Raw genomic sequence first — 13,697 nt, forward strand, 5'->3', positions numbered from 1 at the left:
TTTATCTCCTTTCTGAACTCAAAAGTAATTAATCAGCCTTTATATTCCTAATAGTCCCATAATCTGTAAATATAAAAATTCATATGCAAGAGGAAGTAAATGCCGATGAAGAGTCAGCAGAAGGGAAGGAGAGGCGCTCTCTTTAACCCCTCGGAAAGATACTACACCAGTGCAATGAATGCAGTAAACGTCACAGCAGCTCTATAAATTCAGATGTTGCCTTTGAATACCTCTGCTGGCAACTGGAGTCCTGCATCCAGCATGCTGTTATCCCAAATGTCATCCTACTGGAGGAAAGGCTTAAACACACCTGTAGGTGATCAAAATAAAAGTTAGAGGAAGATTAAAGATTGCTGAGCATACTTCAGAAACACCTGGGCAAAGCCTGGAAGGGAACAAAACTTCCCTCTAGCTCTTGCCAGACTTCAGTCCAGGTTTCTAAAAGCCATGCCTTGGCTGGCTGAAGCCAAGAGGAACGTCCAAGGAAATTCAGTTTTGGCTTCTTAATTCTCTCTGAAAATTGTCCACGCTGGTCTGTGACAGACCCCCAAGATGATGATGCGTGTATCGGGTACATGTAAGCCCAAGGCTGAAGTAATTTTTGCAACACAAATTCATAAACTTAATTTTATTTCCATTTTGATTAAGAGCAACACACTGTAAAAAAGTAGTAATTTTTTAAAGTGTCTTTCCTTCAGATAGAAAAATCTTTTCCTTCGTGTATACCCAAAGATGGAACATAGGTAGCCATTCCTCAAAGAAATGAGCTAGAGCATAGAGGTCACTCACCCCAAATGAAAATTGTACAGAAAAAAGAGATGATGAGTATCGGAAACGGAAGCAATAACATTTCTAACAGAATATCTTTAATAGAAAAGCAAACCAGTTATTTATTATATAATTTATAAGCCCTCCACATCACCTCCTGGGAGGAATATTTCCAAGAGGGATTTGCTTTGTGTCCGTAGAATAACTACGGATATGTTTTGACTGAAAATGCTGAATTTACCAACAGGGCCTGACAACGAAAAAAAAAATATTACAGAAAGCAGTGATATTTAAGTGAGATGGAACCCACATTCCTCTTTTGTGGTCATACGCAGTAAGTATGAAATATAACTGGATTGCATCTGTACATTTGATGGAGTATCTCTTATTTATTGCAAATGTATTTCATGCGAGGTAACAGTTCTGTCTCCATTCATCCTCTTCAGAAGATACTCCTAGTCTCTGTGACAAGAATTTCCAATTCATTCATGGCCAAATACTGCCTTTGGGTTTCTCGGAGTTCATGTTATGAAAAGGAATGTTTCTCTGCTCCAAGAGCAGTGCCTCCGATTCAGTGATGGGATGCACTGAAAAAATAAGGTGAGAATCCAAAGAGATGACAAGATGACAAAACTGTCTGAAAGGAAAGGAGCATTTTTCAGTTTCCTCTTTGTAAATGAAAAGCATACATGCACAGTGTGAAGAAACACACTGTGCCTGAGGTACGTGAAACGTGTCAGCCCGAACATTTTACAGTTTAATGAAGAATATTTTTCAGGAGGTGTGGATAACGTATATTCTGTTTGCTGGGGGAAAAGAAAAGTCTTTTCTTTTCTCGATGTAACAGTCCTATCCCACCCCCATTTCCCCTAGCTCTAGACAACCAGCACTGGGATATCTCTGCACTGTGAATTAGGAGGAGTATGAGGGTTGGGGTCGGGAAGCTCCTTTCCCCCACAACCGCCTGTCCCACACTCGGATCAGCCCGGTGATGATGTTAAGCTTGGGCTAGGGTTTGGGTTTAGACATCGGAAGCTTTCTAACCCTCACGGCCGAGGGAGGATTTCCTCGGAACGGTGCGCTCCTCGGCACGGCAGTTCCCACACGCGGAGAGCCGGCTGCCCTTAAACCTTAGCAGAGGCCTCGTTTGAGTGCCGCATCTCCGGGAAGGACGCGGACAGACATCCTTGAGGGCCAGGTGGCTGAAGGGCTCGGGGCCGGGGGTAAAACCAACCAAGCAAGCGGCGATTCCTTGGGCAGGAGCGTCCCGAGGGAGAGCGGGGTCCTCCTGCTGGGTCTGCCTGGCAAGGCGGCACTGAGGGGAGCTCCCGCCGGCTTTCCAGAGAGCCGGTTCTGCGCAGCCGAAGGAGCTCCGGGGCAGAGCCAGGCCAGGCGGAGCGGGGATCGGGGAGCAGCGTTCGGGAGGCTGCCAGGGAGCCCCCGCCCCGGCCCGCGCTCCTCGGTGCGGCAGCCAGGCGGGAGCCGGCCGGCGTTTCCCCTCCGGAGCGCCGGGGACGAGCGGCAGGACGAGGGGGTGGCTGGGGGCTCCGGCCCCTTCCCTCGCGGGGCGCCCCCCGGCCGCCTCCGCCCCCCGGGCCCGGGCGGCCGCTGCAGCGGGGGCGGCCCCCGCTGCTCCCGCCGGGGCCGGCCGCCCCTCAGCCCCCGCCTCCCCCGCGGCGGCCGGCCGGGGCTCCAGGCCGCTGGCTCCGCCCGCACCGCAGGGCTCCGCCGGCAGCTCCTCCCGCCCCGCGGCTGGAAAACGGCGGCGCGGCGGCGGGGCTCTCGCCCCCCCGCCCGGCCCGGCCGCCTCCCCCTTCCCCAGCGCCGTGACCCGCCGGGTTCCCGCCGGAAGGGAGGAGAAACGCGGCGGAGGTGAGGACCCTCCCGGCCCCGCTCCCGCCTGTGGCGCTGCCGCGGGCCTCCCCCGTTCCCCCGGGGGCCGGTGTCCCCGGGCTCGCCCCGCCGGCTGCAGCCCCCGCCCGGCGGGGCTTTGCCGAGGGCGAGGTGACAAGTCGTCTGGAGACGCCGGGCAGCCCGCGCTCGAGTCAGCCTCGCTCCAGAAGCTGCCTCTCCTCTTCCTCCTGCTTCTGGTTGTCTTCCCGACGGCCGCTCTGCCCGAAGAGAAGAGGCCTCGCAGTTATTTTGCCGGCGGTCTCTGCTCCCCCCCGGCGGCAGCTGAACAGGATCCGCTTCCAGCGCCGGATCCGCGGCGGGAGCTGCGCAGGGGCGGAGGGAGGCGATGCCCGCGGCTCCCTCATCCTCGGCAGAGGAAGGCTGTGAGGCTGCCGAGGGAAGAGGCTCTTCCTGTTGCAGGGAGTGCGATTTTCGGGCAGGTGAGGGCTTTCCCCCGCGCGCTGCTGTCCGCGGAGCCGTTTCGCGCTCTGCTTCTTCCGTCCCTCGCAGACAGGGGGGGTTGTTCCGCGGCGGCGGTGAGAACATCCCCGCGGGAGTGAAACGGCCCCGGCCTCGGGTGGCTGCGGGCGGGGCTGTGCCGAGGGGCCCGTCTGGCCTTGGAAGGGTTTCATCTTGATCGGAAGCTTTGTTTAGGGGGTACGGAGAAGAACACTCTGTTATTACTGATTTGTGTCCGCCGCGGTTCTTGGGCTCTGCTGGCTGTGAGGAGCAGCTTGCTTTTCCTATTGACCCCCAGCTAAGCCTTGTGGAAGCAGCGTGAGCAGGAAGCAGGGCGTCTCTGGGTGTGAGTAGAGCCCAGGTGGCTTTTAGGAAGGAACTGTAAATCCTGGGCGCGCATCCCTAGAACGTGAGAGCATGGCTTGTCAGTGACAGGCGGCTGGGTCCGGTGCGTGAGACCTGCGAGCAGTGTCAGCGCTGAGGATGCAGGATACACGACCGGCAAGCAGAAGCGCTACAGCTGGCAGTCGCTCCTTCGGTCTTCCCAACAGCCTGCTTGGTGGTGTGGGCTGGGAAGGGTATTTCTGAAGGACTGGGGTGACCCAGTTGCCGCCTAGGATGTGCTGGCGTTACGGAGCAGTGGCACTCAAAAGCTAGTTCCTCTTTTGCAGGAACTCGTTTGTGCCGCTGTAGTGGGGGCGATTGCCTGGCCCCGGCTTTCCAGGAATCGATGTCTTGGGAGTGATTTTGGGAGGGTGAACGCGTAAGAAGTGTGCGGTAAGCTGAGGGTTTTAAGATCCACTTTTATTGGTATACCTGGTGCGGGGAACTGTCTGTGCAGTAAGAGAACTGGACTGAAATGTAATTTAAGGAAAGAAAGGGTTTCCCGGTTTCAGAAAGTTCAGGACTAGGTGCTCAACTGGTATTTTTTGTTTGTGTCCACTGCTCTGGAGAGAAGTTTGTCCTGCTTTATTAATAGCTTTGTTTTTCTATGGTGGTTTGTCTTTTTCCCAAAAGTTGGGCGAGAGGGATGCTCCTCAGCCAACTCAGGGTATTTCTCTGCTGAGCTGCAGGAGTGAGAGGAGAAAGTAGTTGTAGTGCTGCAAGGGGATAAAATCTGGTTTCGAGCTAGTTGAGCGTTGGGATTCACGGGCGGTGCTGTGCTGTTAGAGGCTGTTTTGGGAGGGATAGCTTCTTTTCGGTGTTGCTGGTTTCCTCCCGAGGAAGATGAATATTCAGCTTGGTTACACGTGTTTTACATGTCTTTGTGTTGTTGAAAACGGGCGCTTCTGTGCACTGCGAGGCTTGTGCTGTTTTAGTTTTGGCTGCTTATGAAACTTTGAGGTTGTGGAGAAGTGATGCAGCAGTTACACAGTCCCAAACAGAGATGGAGGAGGCACTGTTAAATTAAGCTGAACATCCTAACGTATGAATGTTTTCCCTTCCTGAGTATTTGCCAGGACCAGTCCTGGAGTCTGGTGTTGGGTCAGTATTGTCTGACAGTGAACAGGAACATGTGCCTGTTCCCAAAGAGGATCATGGCTTGAACTGCCGTCTCAGTGATACATAGATGGAGTATACTTGGTGTGAGTGCTTCACTGGAGCAGAAATAACAGGGAAGTACCTACTGTCGCTTCTGTTACTTGTGTCGCAGTGGCGGGAGCTCAGAACTGTGTGCATGTAGAGGTACTTGTGTGTGTATGTGTACAAAATGTGTGTATATAAAATATGCACAGGTGTATATGTAATATGTAAATAGACCCTTTTTTTCCCCAGCTCCTGACTAGTGTGTGCCTGTGCACAGCTCGACTTGCTTCACATCTCCAGTCCCAAGGATTTGCTGGCTGTGATGCAGCAGGACGAAATTACTGTGACGCAGCTCTACCGAAACTGTGGTAGGATGCAGGTGTGTTAAGAATCTCTCCTCCTGCTCGACCCGTTCCGCCCTGCACGGTGGGGTTTGTCGATGGTGGTGGGTGTCCAGCATGTGGGTAAACTGAACTTACTGCCTTAAAGCGAGGAGCGCTGCTGCGTAGTGCAGGGGCACTGTCTGAGCAAGCAGTGGTGAGCGTGACTCAGCTCCGCTTCCTGAGAGAATTGAGGCCTCGGCGCGCGGGGAGGTTGGATGAGGAACGGGGGTGGATGTACTGGGATGCTGCCGTTACTGGAGTAACATCTGGGGAACCGTCCGCAACAGGAACCCCTCAGCTGAGCTGAAGTAGCCTTTTGCCGCTCCTGGTGCCGCGTATCCTTCTCCTTCGTCTCAGCGCCTGGCGCTCTATTCCGTCTCTCGCCCCGAGCCGGTGAGGAGGGCTGTGGTGGGGGGAGATGGCCACGTGGGTGTATGGCTTCCTCAGCAGGGACCTCGGGGGCTTTCGGAGAGCCCCAGGAGCTGCTTCTGTCCGCTCTGTACCCGCGGTGTCCCAAGCGGCTGCGGAGTGTGGCTGCTCAGCCTCCCATTTCCTGCTTTCTGCGTGACACGAAACTCGTAGTATTGGTGTTCTTCCTTGTGCCAGTGGAGAGGAGACGTAGTGAGTTGCTTTAGGAGGCCTGTGAGCCTGAGTAGCGCTTCGGGGACAGCTGAAGTTGCTCTAGTAACTTCTGATCCTCTTGGCTTTTGCTGTGGTTTGGCCCTTCTCCTTTGCACTTGAACCTCCAGTGAGAGGTGGGACCGGTGCTACTGCAGTTACTGCAAATGCCATGTTTAAAATGCCTTTGTGTTCAACGGTGTATGCAGACATGGAGTCATTAGACCACTAGTGTGATGGTTTAATCCGTTTTTTTTGGTAAATGGTGAAATAGAAAACTAGTGCCATCTGTGTCTGTGCATGGTGAGCTGCAGGAGAACTTCCCTGCCACAGGGCTCGTGCTCTGTGTGAGATCCTGTTAATTTTCAGGCTGCTGACTCGACTTTGCTCTGCTGCTCTTAATGAGTCACTGCAGAACGTGGATGGTCGTGCCCGTGCGTGATCAGTAAGCCCGTGCGGGCTCTGCCTGGCAGGCAGGGTGCTCCTGCCTTTGGACAGCTTCTAAATTCAAAGCCTTGATGGAGAAAGGGCTGGATATCTGTTGGTTGAGTGTTGCTGCTTCAGGACAGCATGGGATGCCTGGGCAGGTGCTTCCTAATGCCCTGTGTGGGGTCAGGGATAACGTGTATGTCCAGGCCACTAGCACTGTGAAACTAGTCGCTGCTTCTCCGACTGTATACGTACAGTTTCTGCACTTCGGTGGCGTATCAGGGTGCGCTCACGCTGCCCCCGAGTGGGCACGGTGCTGCAAAGTACTTGAGACGGTACCTGTGGGTCTCGGTGCTTAGCCAGTGTCCTGACAGCCGCTCAGATGCGCTCTGTGCTGTGTAGGGTGTGTGGCTGCACCTGCATTCATGAAAAAGACAAAAAGCAGTAAGAAGCCAAGCAAAAACCCCCGCCTACAAACTAAACCAGTTCTACTGTGAGCCACAGCAGTTGGGAGTTGCTGTGTTTTTGCTTGTTCCCAGTGCGTTTTTGTTGCATGTTGAGACAGGGCAGATGATAACCAGCCCGATTTTCGGTGCTTTGGCCAAAGTCCATCCTGTTTCACATTTCGAGGTTTGGGTGTTTTAGTGCCTCTCTAAGACTGATCCCAGCCATCCGGCTTTTCAAAAGGCGTGTACAGAGGTGTCTTCAAACCGGGTACGCAGAGATATATGTATTTTTTTTATTACTAGGGAGGGGCTCTAACGGGTTGGTGGACCAAGCGGTGATACTTAGGTCATGATACATAAGTTTGGAGACTGAGTTCTGCCCTTGTAATGGCTCTTTGGGGACAGGAATTTGGGAGGAGCGGTGCTGTTGAAAGCACAGGAACTCCGACGGCCAAGCGGTGCTGCTTCGCTTCTGCTGCTCGAGGCAGGACCACGGTGGTTCAGGACAGATTTGAGGCTTTTGTGGAATGCCAGATTTATACTCCACAGCTGCGGGGGGTGGTGTGGCATGTGGAGACTCTTGTTTGCTAAGAGAGTTGGTGATCCTGTGCCTGCATGTTTGTGCCTTAAAGCAGGGAAGAAAATGTCTTGGGGAAAAAGGAATTTTTGAGGCATTTTAGTGATGCTGTCTTGTGAGAGAGGTTTTGGGCTGTCTGGCAGGGCAGGATGGCTACTGACAGCAGGACCGTGCGCTGACACATCCCTGACTGATGGAGTAAAAATGCCCATGCAATATTTGCCGATGCAGTTATCGGTGTGTTACCGTTTTGAGAAAGCACGAGCAGATTCAGTCTCCTAGAGACGACATACCCTACTGTATGCCCAGATTAGTGTTTTATTTTTATATGCATTTATTTATAAAAAGTATATATTAATGTATTTTATATACTTTTTAACATACTTTAAAGATTATATTTATATACTTTTGTTGGTATACTTTTAATTCCCTGCTTGGTGAGGGGATGCTTCCCCGTTCCTGGCATCCCCTGAAGCAGGGCTAAGGGACTGGTAGATGAAGCACACTTCTTCCTGAATGGACGACCTGAATTTGACTGCAGGCATGTGCTTGATTTCGCTCAGTTTACTCAGCAGCCGCTATTGCTCTCTGCCAATAAACGGTTGTGACAAGCAGCAGATTGGAGAGGGGTAAAGATACCGGATAAGCAGAAGCAAGCGTGTACTCCTGTTTGCTTTTTTTGTCCAGGTCAGTGACAACATTACAAACCAGGATTGTTCTGAGAAATTATTTCTGTAGGGATTTACCAGAAATCCTTTTTTTTTCCCCTTCCTCCCAGAGCACACGCTTCCTGTAGGCAGGTGATTGCCTATGGTGTAATACAGAGTATTTCTTTATCTCTGCAGATAGTTTTCTCTGCAGATATTTACCTCTGCAGGTAATTTTCAGTCAGTTTAGGGATTTTTCAGCTGTTAATTAACACTCTTGTTCCTAGAAAATAAAGGGGGAGGGGAAATTTTCACAAGACAAGGATTTACACTCTATCGTGCACACGTATGGTAGTGACAGTAGGCCAAGGTCCTGATGTAATGGTTTTGGTTTAGTCTTAGTTCCGGGGGAAAAACACTTCTGAATTTCCGCCTGAATTTCTAGTAGTACCTTAGTGGGTTTTGTAGTTTTCCTCTTTGTCTCTTATTGCCACAAAGGCTCGATTTAGGTGCGCTGATGCGTTGTTAAATTTAGACTTTGTATTAGAACTGCATTTTCCTTTCTACGTAGGCAGAGCTTTCAGGAAAGGGGAAAGTAAACTGGCTGCACCTTAGACTGGTGCTTCTCCAGGAAGCCTTTCTGTCAGCTTTCAACTACAGGCGTAAGCATTGCAACAATTTTTTCTTTGGAATATCTGCGTTCTGGAGTTTGTCCAGTATTGGCTGTGGAGAACACGCAGGGTACGCTTTGTCTGATCCTTTGGTGGTCCTTCAGGACTGAAGTCCAATGCATCTTGTTAAATAGGTGTAGATGTGTCCAACTTCAGATAAATAGCTGAAAGCTGACTTACATTAATGAGTTGAAGCTCAACTGAGGAACGGGTGCTCACCCAGTTTTAAAGTATTTGCTCTATGAAAGCTGTCAGTCTTAGCTCTGCTCTTCTCCTTGCTTCAGGTGTGAAACTGTCACGCAAAATTCCGTGGCAGCTACTCACCATCTGTGTGAAAAACATGGGCTGCTCTGTATGGGCCTTCTTTGTCTGGGAGATGGACCCCTGAGAAGTTAGCGTATCTCTTCTGTAAACTTAAAAACATTTTAAATTCCATTTTCTGGCCTGTGGAAGATCCCAGGGCTCTTCTGACAATCGTCATTTTCTGAATAATGCTTTAATGAACTCCTTAATGACTTCCTGGAATGTTTCCCCCCTTTAGCTTGGGGTGGTGGTGGAGTTGAGATCATGCCCTATCTAAACCAAAAGAATGTTCAAAACCAGATAATTTTTGTAATTATGAACCTTTATCTATGTTTTCGGGCTGTAGTTGTGAAAGCATTTTTATATTTATAGCATATTTATCTTCCCGTGTTTATGTAATTTGTGCATTAAATCTGATTTCTGATGTAAGGAATTGTAACACAAGAAGCAGCAGTTGCTGAATTTCAGTTTCACCAGCAAAATATGAAATCTCTCTGGAAATACTTTTGTGCTCCATAGAGCTTTGCAACTAACCTGAAATAATTACATGGAGAACTGTTATGTGTAATCGTGTAACCATCTAAATAACAAAACCGAGGGATGAATAACTGAAGTAACTGTTGGCCATAGTTGATACTTGAATTTTGTGTTTTTTAAGTGATACTTCTTAGCCCTGCTGCTTTATTTAAGTGCTGTTTGTATTATTTTAGCACAGACCTTTCTATAAGATGTGTTTGGAGGTTTGTGGTGGCTAATTTTAGCGAAGGGTGTTGGAGTACCAAAATGCCTTTCTGTTACCCAGTCGAAAACCCCAGCAAGTGATCCAGGATTTGCTGTGTAATTTATGAAGGCGATTGGAAGGAAAAGTGTCCGTAATGGGTGTGTCTGTTTGTAGGCACTTGGTTTCTTAAGGCATTTAGTTCTGTACCTCTCTCCTGTTGCAGTAGCTGTGTCAGTTCCGTGTTTCTACTCCAGGAGTTAATCAATATTGAGGTTAAAAACCTGTGTGAGCAGCTCCCAAGCTGAGCTAGGTGCAGGGCTTTGGGAGCGTACTGTAGTAAAGCAGGAGTGCCTGAGGAGCCCCGTGTGTGGAGGGCATCGTTGGTGGCATCGTGGAGAGTTGTCTTCCTCGTGGAGGAACCTCGTGGCTGGACGTGGAGATTTCCTCACTGTTGTTGGCAGAGCTTGCTGGGGGCGCAGCTCCCGAGCAGCCCTGAAAATGCATGTCTGCCAGTGCCGGTGGGCGCTGGGATTGGTGCGAGCGTGTGGAGCGCGAAGTGCCCAAGAGCCTCTTCGAGCACCCACGTACCTTTTGGAAGTCCGGCCCTTGGTGTTTGTGTTTGCTCTGCCTTCTCCTTCTGCTCTGAACAAGACAGGGAAGTACTGACATCACTCAATTTGAGGTGGAATGCAATAAAATCACATCAGTTTAGGGAACGTAGCTGAGTAGCCCGTGGGTCCCAGGAGGAGGTAACCGATCCCAGGCAAGGAGCTGATGATGCCGGGCCGTACCGAAACCTCACTCGAGGACTTTCAACTGCGCTGTGTTAATAGAGGAGGGCTCTCCTGGTTTCCATAGGTGGAATGAAAAAAAATAAAAGATTTCAGAAGACGTAAGATGGCAAACCGTGGCACTGGTGGTACCTGCGTAAGGCTGACGGGAGTTGTTGGGAGGGGACGGGATCCAGGATCATGGAAAGCTCTGCTGTTACCTGTGTCTCCAGTGGCATGCCTGCCTGCCTCCAGCTGATGCTTTAGCCTTTAGCATCCTCTTAACAGTGCCAGCTGGTGTGCAGGAAAAAATGTTGGCCATAGGGAATGGTTCAGTGAAAGTAGTTGGGTGCTTTTATTGAGGAGGGGCTTCTGCTTCCGCCTAGCGTGTGTTTGGTATTGTCTGTAGCGAAGGCTGCGATGAAGTGAAGTGAAAGCAACTGGTAATGTAAAAGGTGTTCCTGTAGTGGGCCCCGGAACGGGAAACATCTCCGTGCTGAGCCAGAGGGAAGTAGAGCTGATGATAATTTGAGTTTCCAGGCCTTGGCGCAGATGGTGAACAATTAAAAAGGATGCTTGCTTTCAAACAAATCTGCTGTGCATATGGCTTCAGTGAACAAATCATGACCCCGAAACGGCCGTGGCTTACTGAGGCGGTGACTTGGAATTGCCTGTAAATACTGTCCTCTAAAGGAGGGGATGCACTGCAGCTGTAATGGCTGAGTAGAGATGCGGTTAAGTGTGGCACTTGGGTCGGGAAAGTTATAGCTAAGGGTCTGGGGGAACCTTTACAGTTCCTGTTGACTGTATGTCATGTTATTCTCCAAAAATAGGAGCATGTGACTAAAAAGTAGCATCCAGGTGGCAGGGGGTGGAGTTTTCCTTTTAATTATTATTGTTTATTAGGCAAGGGAAAGAACTAAAAGAGGGTTTGTTCGCCAGCTCGGTTGCCTTGCCTGGGCCTCCTGTTGGTCCGTGACTCTGAAGGAGGGACCAGCTGCAGGCACGACTAAGCCCATGCTTCCTCCCCCCTGAAGTGCTGTGGAGACTGCCGTCGTACGGCGAGCTGGGAGTCGCTCCGTCCTTGCCTCTGCCTTGCAGTGCAGCCTGGCTTGGAAAAGATTGCCCTCTTGGTTTCTTTGTTGTTTTCCTGCTGCTTTGGGGCTGCGTGGGAGCACGTTAACACCTTTGCTGTTTTGTGTCGGCCAACCTATGGCTCGCTTGGAGCTTGAATATATAGAACATAATGCTTGTAGTGAGCCTGTGGTGTGCTCTGTCTAACGCGAGGCGATGGCGATGTTGCCTGGTGAACTTGGCTGCTGGATGGCCTGGTGGCTGCGGGCTCTGCCTGTAGCAACATCTGTTGCTCTGTATCTTTTTCAGCAAAACCTGGTTATGATCCAAAAGTGTCTGCGGTTGTACATGAAAGCTTTCTTGCTACCTGTTTATTTTTCTTTGCATGTTTTGTAATCTGTCATATGCTTCTTAATTTTTAATGTTTTCCAAGCTGTTTCCTTTATTTCTCCTATTTTGTCCTTAGACACAAATGCCCACCAGTTTTTTGCAGGCATCACCTTGTCTTGTTGTCCCTGCTGGAATTCCTTCTTGCCTACTCACCTGGCCACCCCTGTTTCACCCTTCACATTGATGGGAAATCGTGTTTATCTTTGGAGACTTACAGCTGGGGCAAATGGCAAATATACGAGCTCTGTTGTCCTCTCCTCCTCCAGTAAGGAACCGTAAACTCTCTTTGCTCATTTGCGGTATGTGGAGGCTGAATCCTTTCACTAAGAGAGGACACGTGCGGTAGATACGGACCCTCATCCACCTCGTGCTGTTGGACTGTCTGACTGTTGCCTGTTATTCTTTTTCTTACTGTGACTAGTAGGTGTGAAGTTGTGTCTCCATCAATCTGCAGCCTTGCTGATGCCTCTTTGACCAAGACTCTTAGGGGAAGCAGACTTGAGAGACTTCTTTTCTTCCATCTGAGGTTGGTATGTCTTGTGTTGTGGTTTGTGTTTGGTTTTGGTGGATTTTTTGGTTTTGGTTTTGTTTTGTTTTTTTTTTTTTTTTCCTGTGGGTTGATCTCTGAAGTTTCCTGTGTAAAGGGAAGTGGTATAACAGTGGTTTTACTGACAGTTTTTTTAGTAAGTTGGTTTGAAAAAGAAGTGGTTTGTGGCTTTTCCAGTTTAATGTTGGAGGTATTTGGGCTTCCATTTCCAATCAGAGTTACTCGGTAGAAGGTATGTCTTTGGTATGGCAGTATCTAACAGGTTCCTTCCTCGGCAGCCTGTCGGAGCAGTTGTTGCCAATCTGTCTTCTGACCCCTCTGTCAGCTTGGTCAGTTCTGTTCTGCACATTTGTTGGTGTCTCTTCTGATGCTGCTCACTAACGGCTGGGTGTGAAGACAACCACTTCCCCGGCGCTCGGCAGCAGTGTGCAGAAGAGCAACTGGGAACTCCTGTGAGACTGGGACTTGCTCACGAACGCAGCAGCTGGCATCGTCTCCTTTTTAAAATGAATTTAGTGACCTGTGACACAGCACTGGAAGGGATTGAAGCAGTGGATACAGATCCCTTTCCCAGAGTTTTCAGTTCTTGAGCTCTTCTGATGAGAAAGCAGTTGTTGTTGCTCACAAGTGGAGTGGCTGGAGATGAGAACAGGTGTTTTTGTGGTGCAGAAGTATTTCTTGGGGAGTAGTTTCGGTAGTGTGTGAGTCAAACGGGACGCAACAGCAACCCCAAACTTGTGATGGAGAGCCAAATACTGTTTTGGTATTGATTATATTCTGCTTTGGTTTTTTGTTCGTGTTGTTCTTGAGTGTTTCACTGTAACTAAGAGTCTAAAAGGATTGAAGAAAGCATTAGACCTTGACCTGGGTAATGGGGACATCTGCGTTGGCTTTAAGGCTAAGCGTTACTGCCCTAAAGAGTCCCAGGACTGGTAAGGTGCTGACAGAGGAGGGAATTTCCTTAGTGCTGGCTCATAGAGAAGGTCTGGGCGTGTCTCTAAAAGGCTGACTATGGGAACTGGACTCTGGACTCGGTTTAGTCCGATCTGCTCTCTCCCGCTGAGTCACGCTGCTGGGATGCTGATGCAGGTAGCACAGTGCAGGGCTTCACGGGACTGGAACAAAGCCTTCCTTAAACCAGTGCTGCCTTGTAATCTTGCCTGCAGCGTCCATGGGGCGTCACTCATTTAGTCAGCGTGTGCTGCCCGCATAATGGGAAGAGTGTTCCGTTAGCAGGGTTTTATTTGGGGGAAAAAACCTTCTTTGAGAAGCAAGTGAGTCTTCAAGGAGTGCTGGAATGGCTCGCTTCAGGCTCTGTGGGGTGGGAATTCTTATTCCTAAAAAAGAAAGCATGGACTAGGTACAGCTGGATAAGCCCGTTTTCATGAGGAGAGAATTACTCAGTGATGGTCCTTTTTGCATTTTTAGAAGTTTTGTGTGGGTTCAGCTTGCGTTTGATTTTCTAGTTGAATGT

General features: G+C 49.9%; 1 protein-coding gene across 4 annotated transcripts in view; it reads left to right on the plus strand.

Annotated features, from left to right (window-relative positions):
- The first annotated feature begins 2,981 nt into the window (after nt 1-2,981).
- LOC141974095 (transcription elongation factor SPT5-like) overlaps nt 2,982-13,697 on the plus strand; it is a 30,619-nt gene continuing 19,903 nt past the window's right edge. For 3 of the 4 annotated variants that reach the window (XM_074933362.1, XM_074933367.1, XM_074933365.1), the window contains exon 1: nt 2,982-3,101. The gene's annotated coding sequence lies outside the window, so the exon portion shown is untranslated. Of the gene's footprint in view, nt 3,102-12,047; nt 12,203-13,697 lie in introns of those variants that run through there. The other variant, XM_074933363.1, reaches the window with a different exon arrangement.

This window comes from Athene noctua, unplaced genomic scaffold (assembly GCF_965140245.1).
Source record: "Athene noctua unplaced genomic scaffold, bAthNoc1.hap1.1 HAP1_HAP1_scaffold_31, whole genome shotgun sequence".
In the NCBI taxonomy this organism is placed as follows: domain Eukaryota; kingdom Metazoa; phylum Chordata; class Aves; order Strigiformes; family Strigidae; genus Athene; species Athene noctua.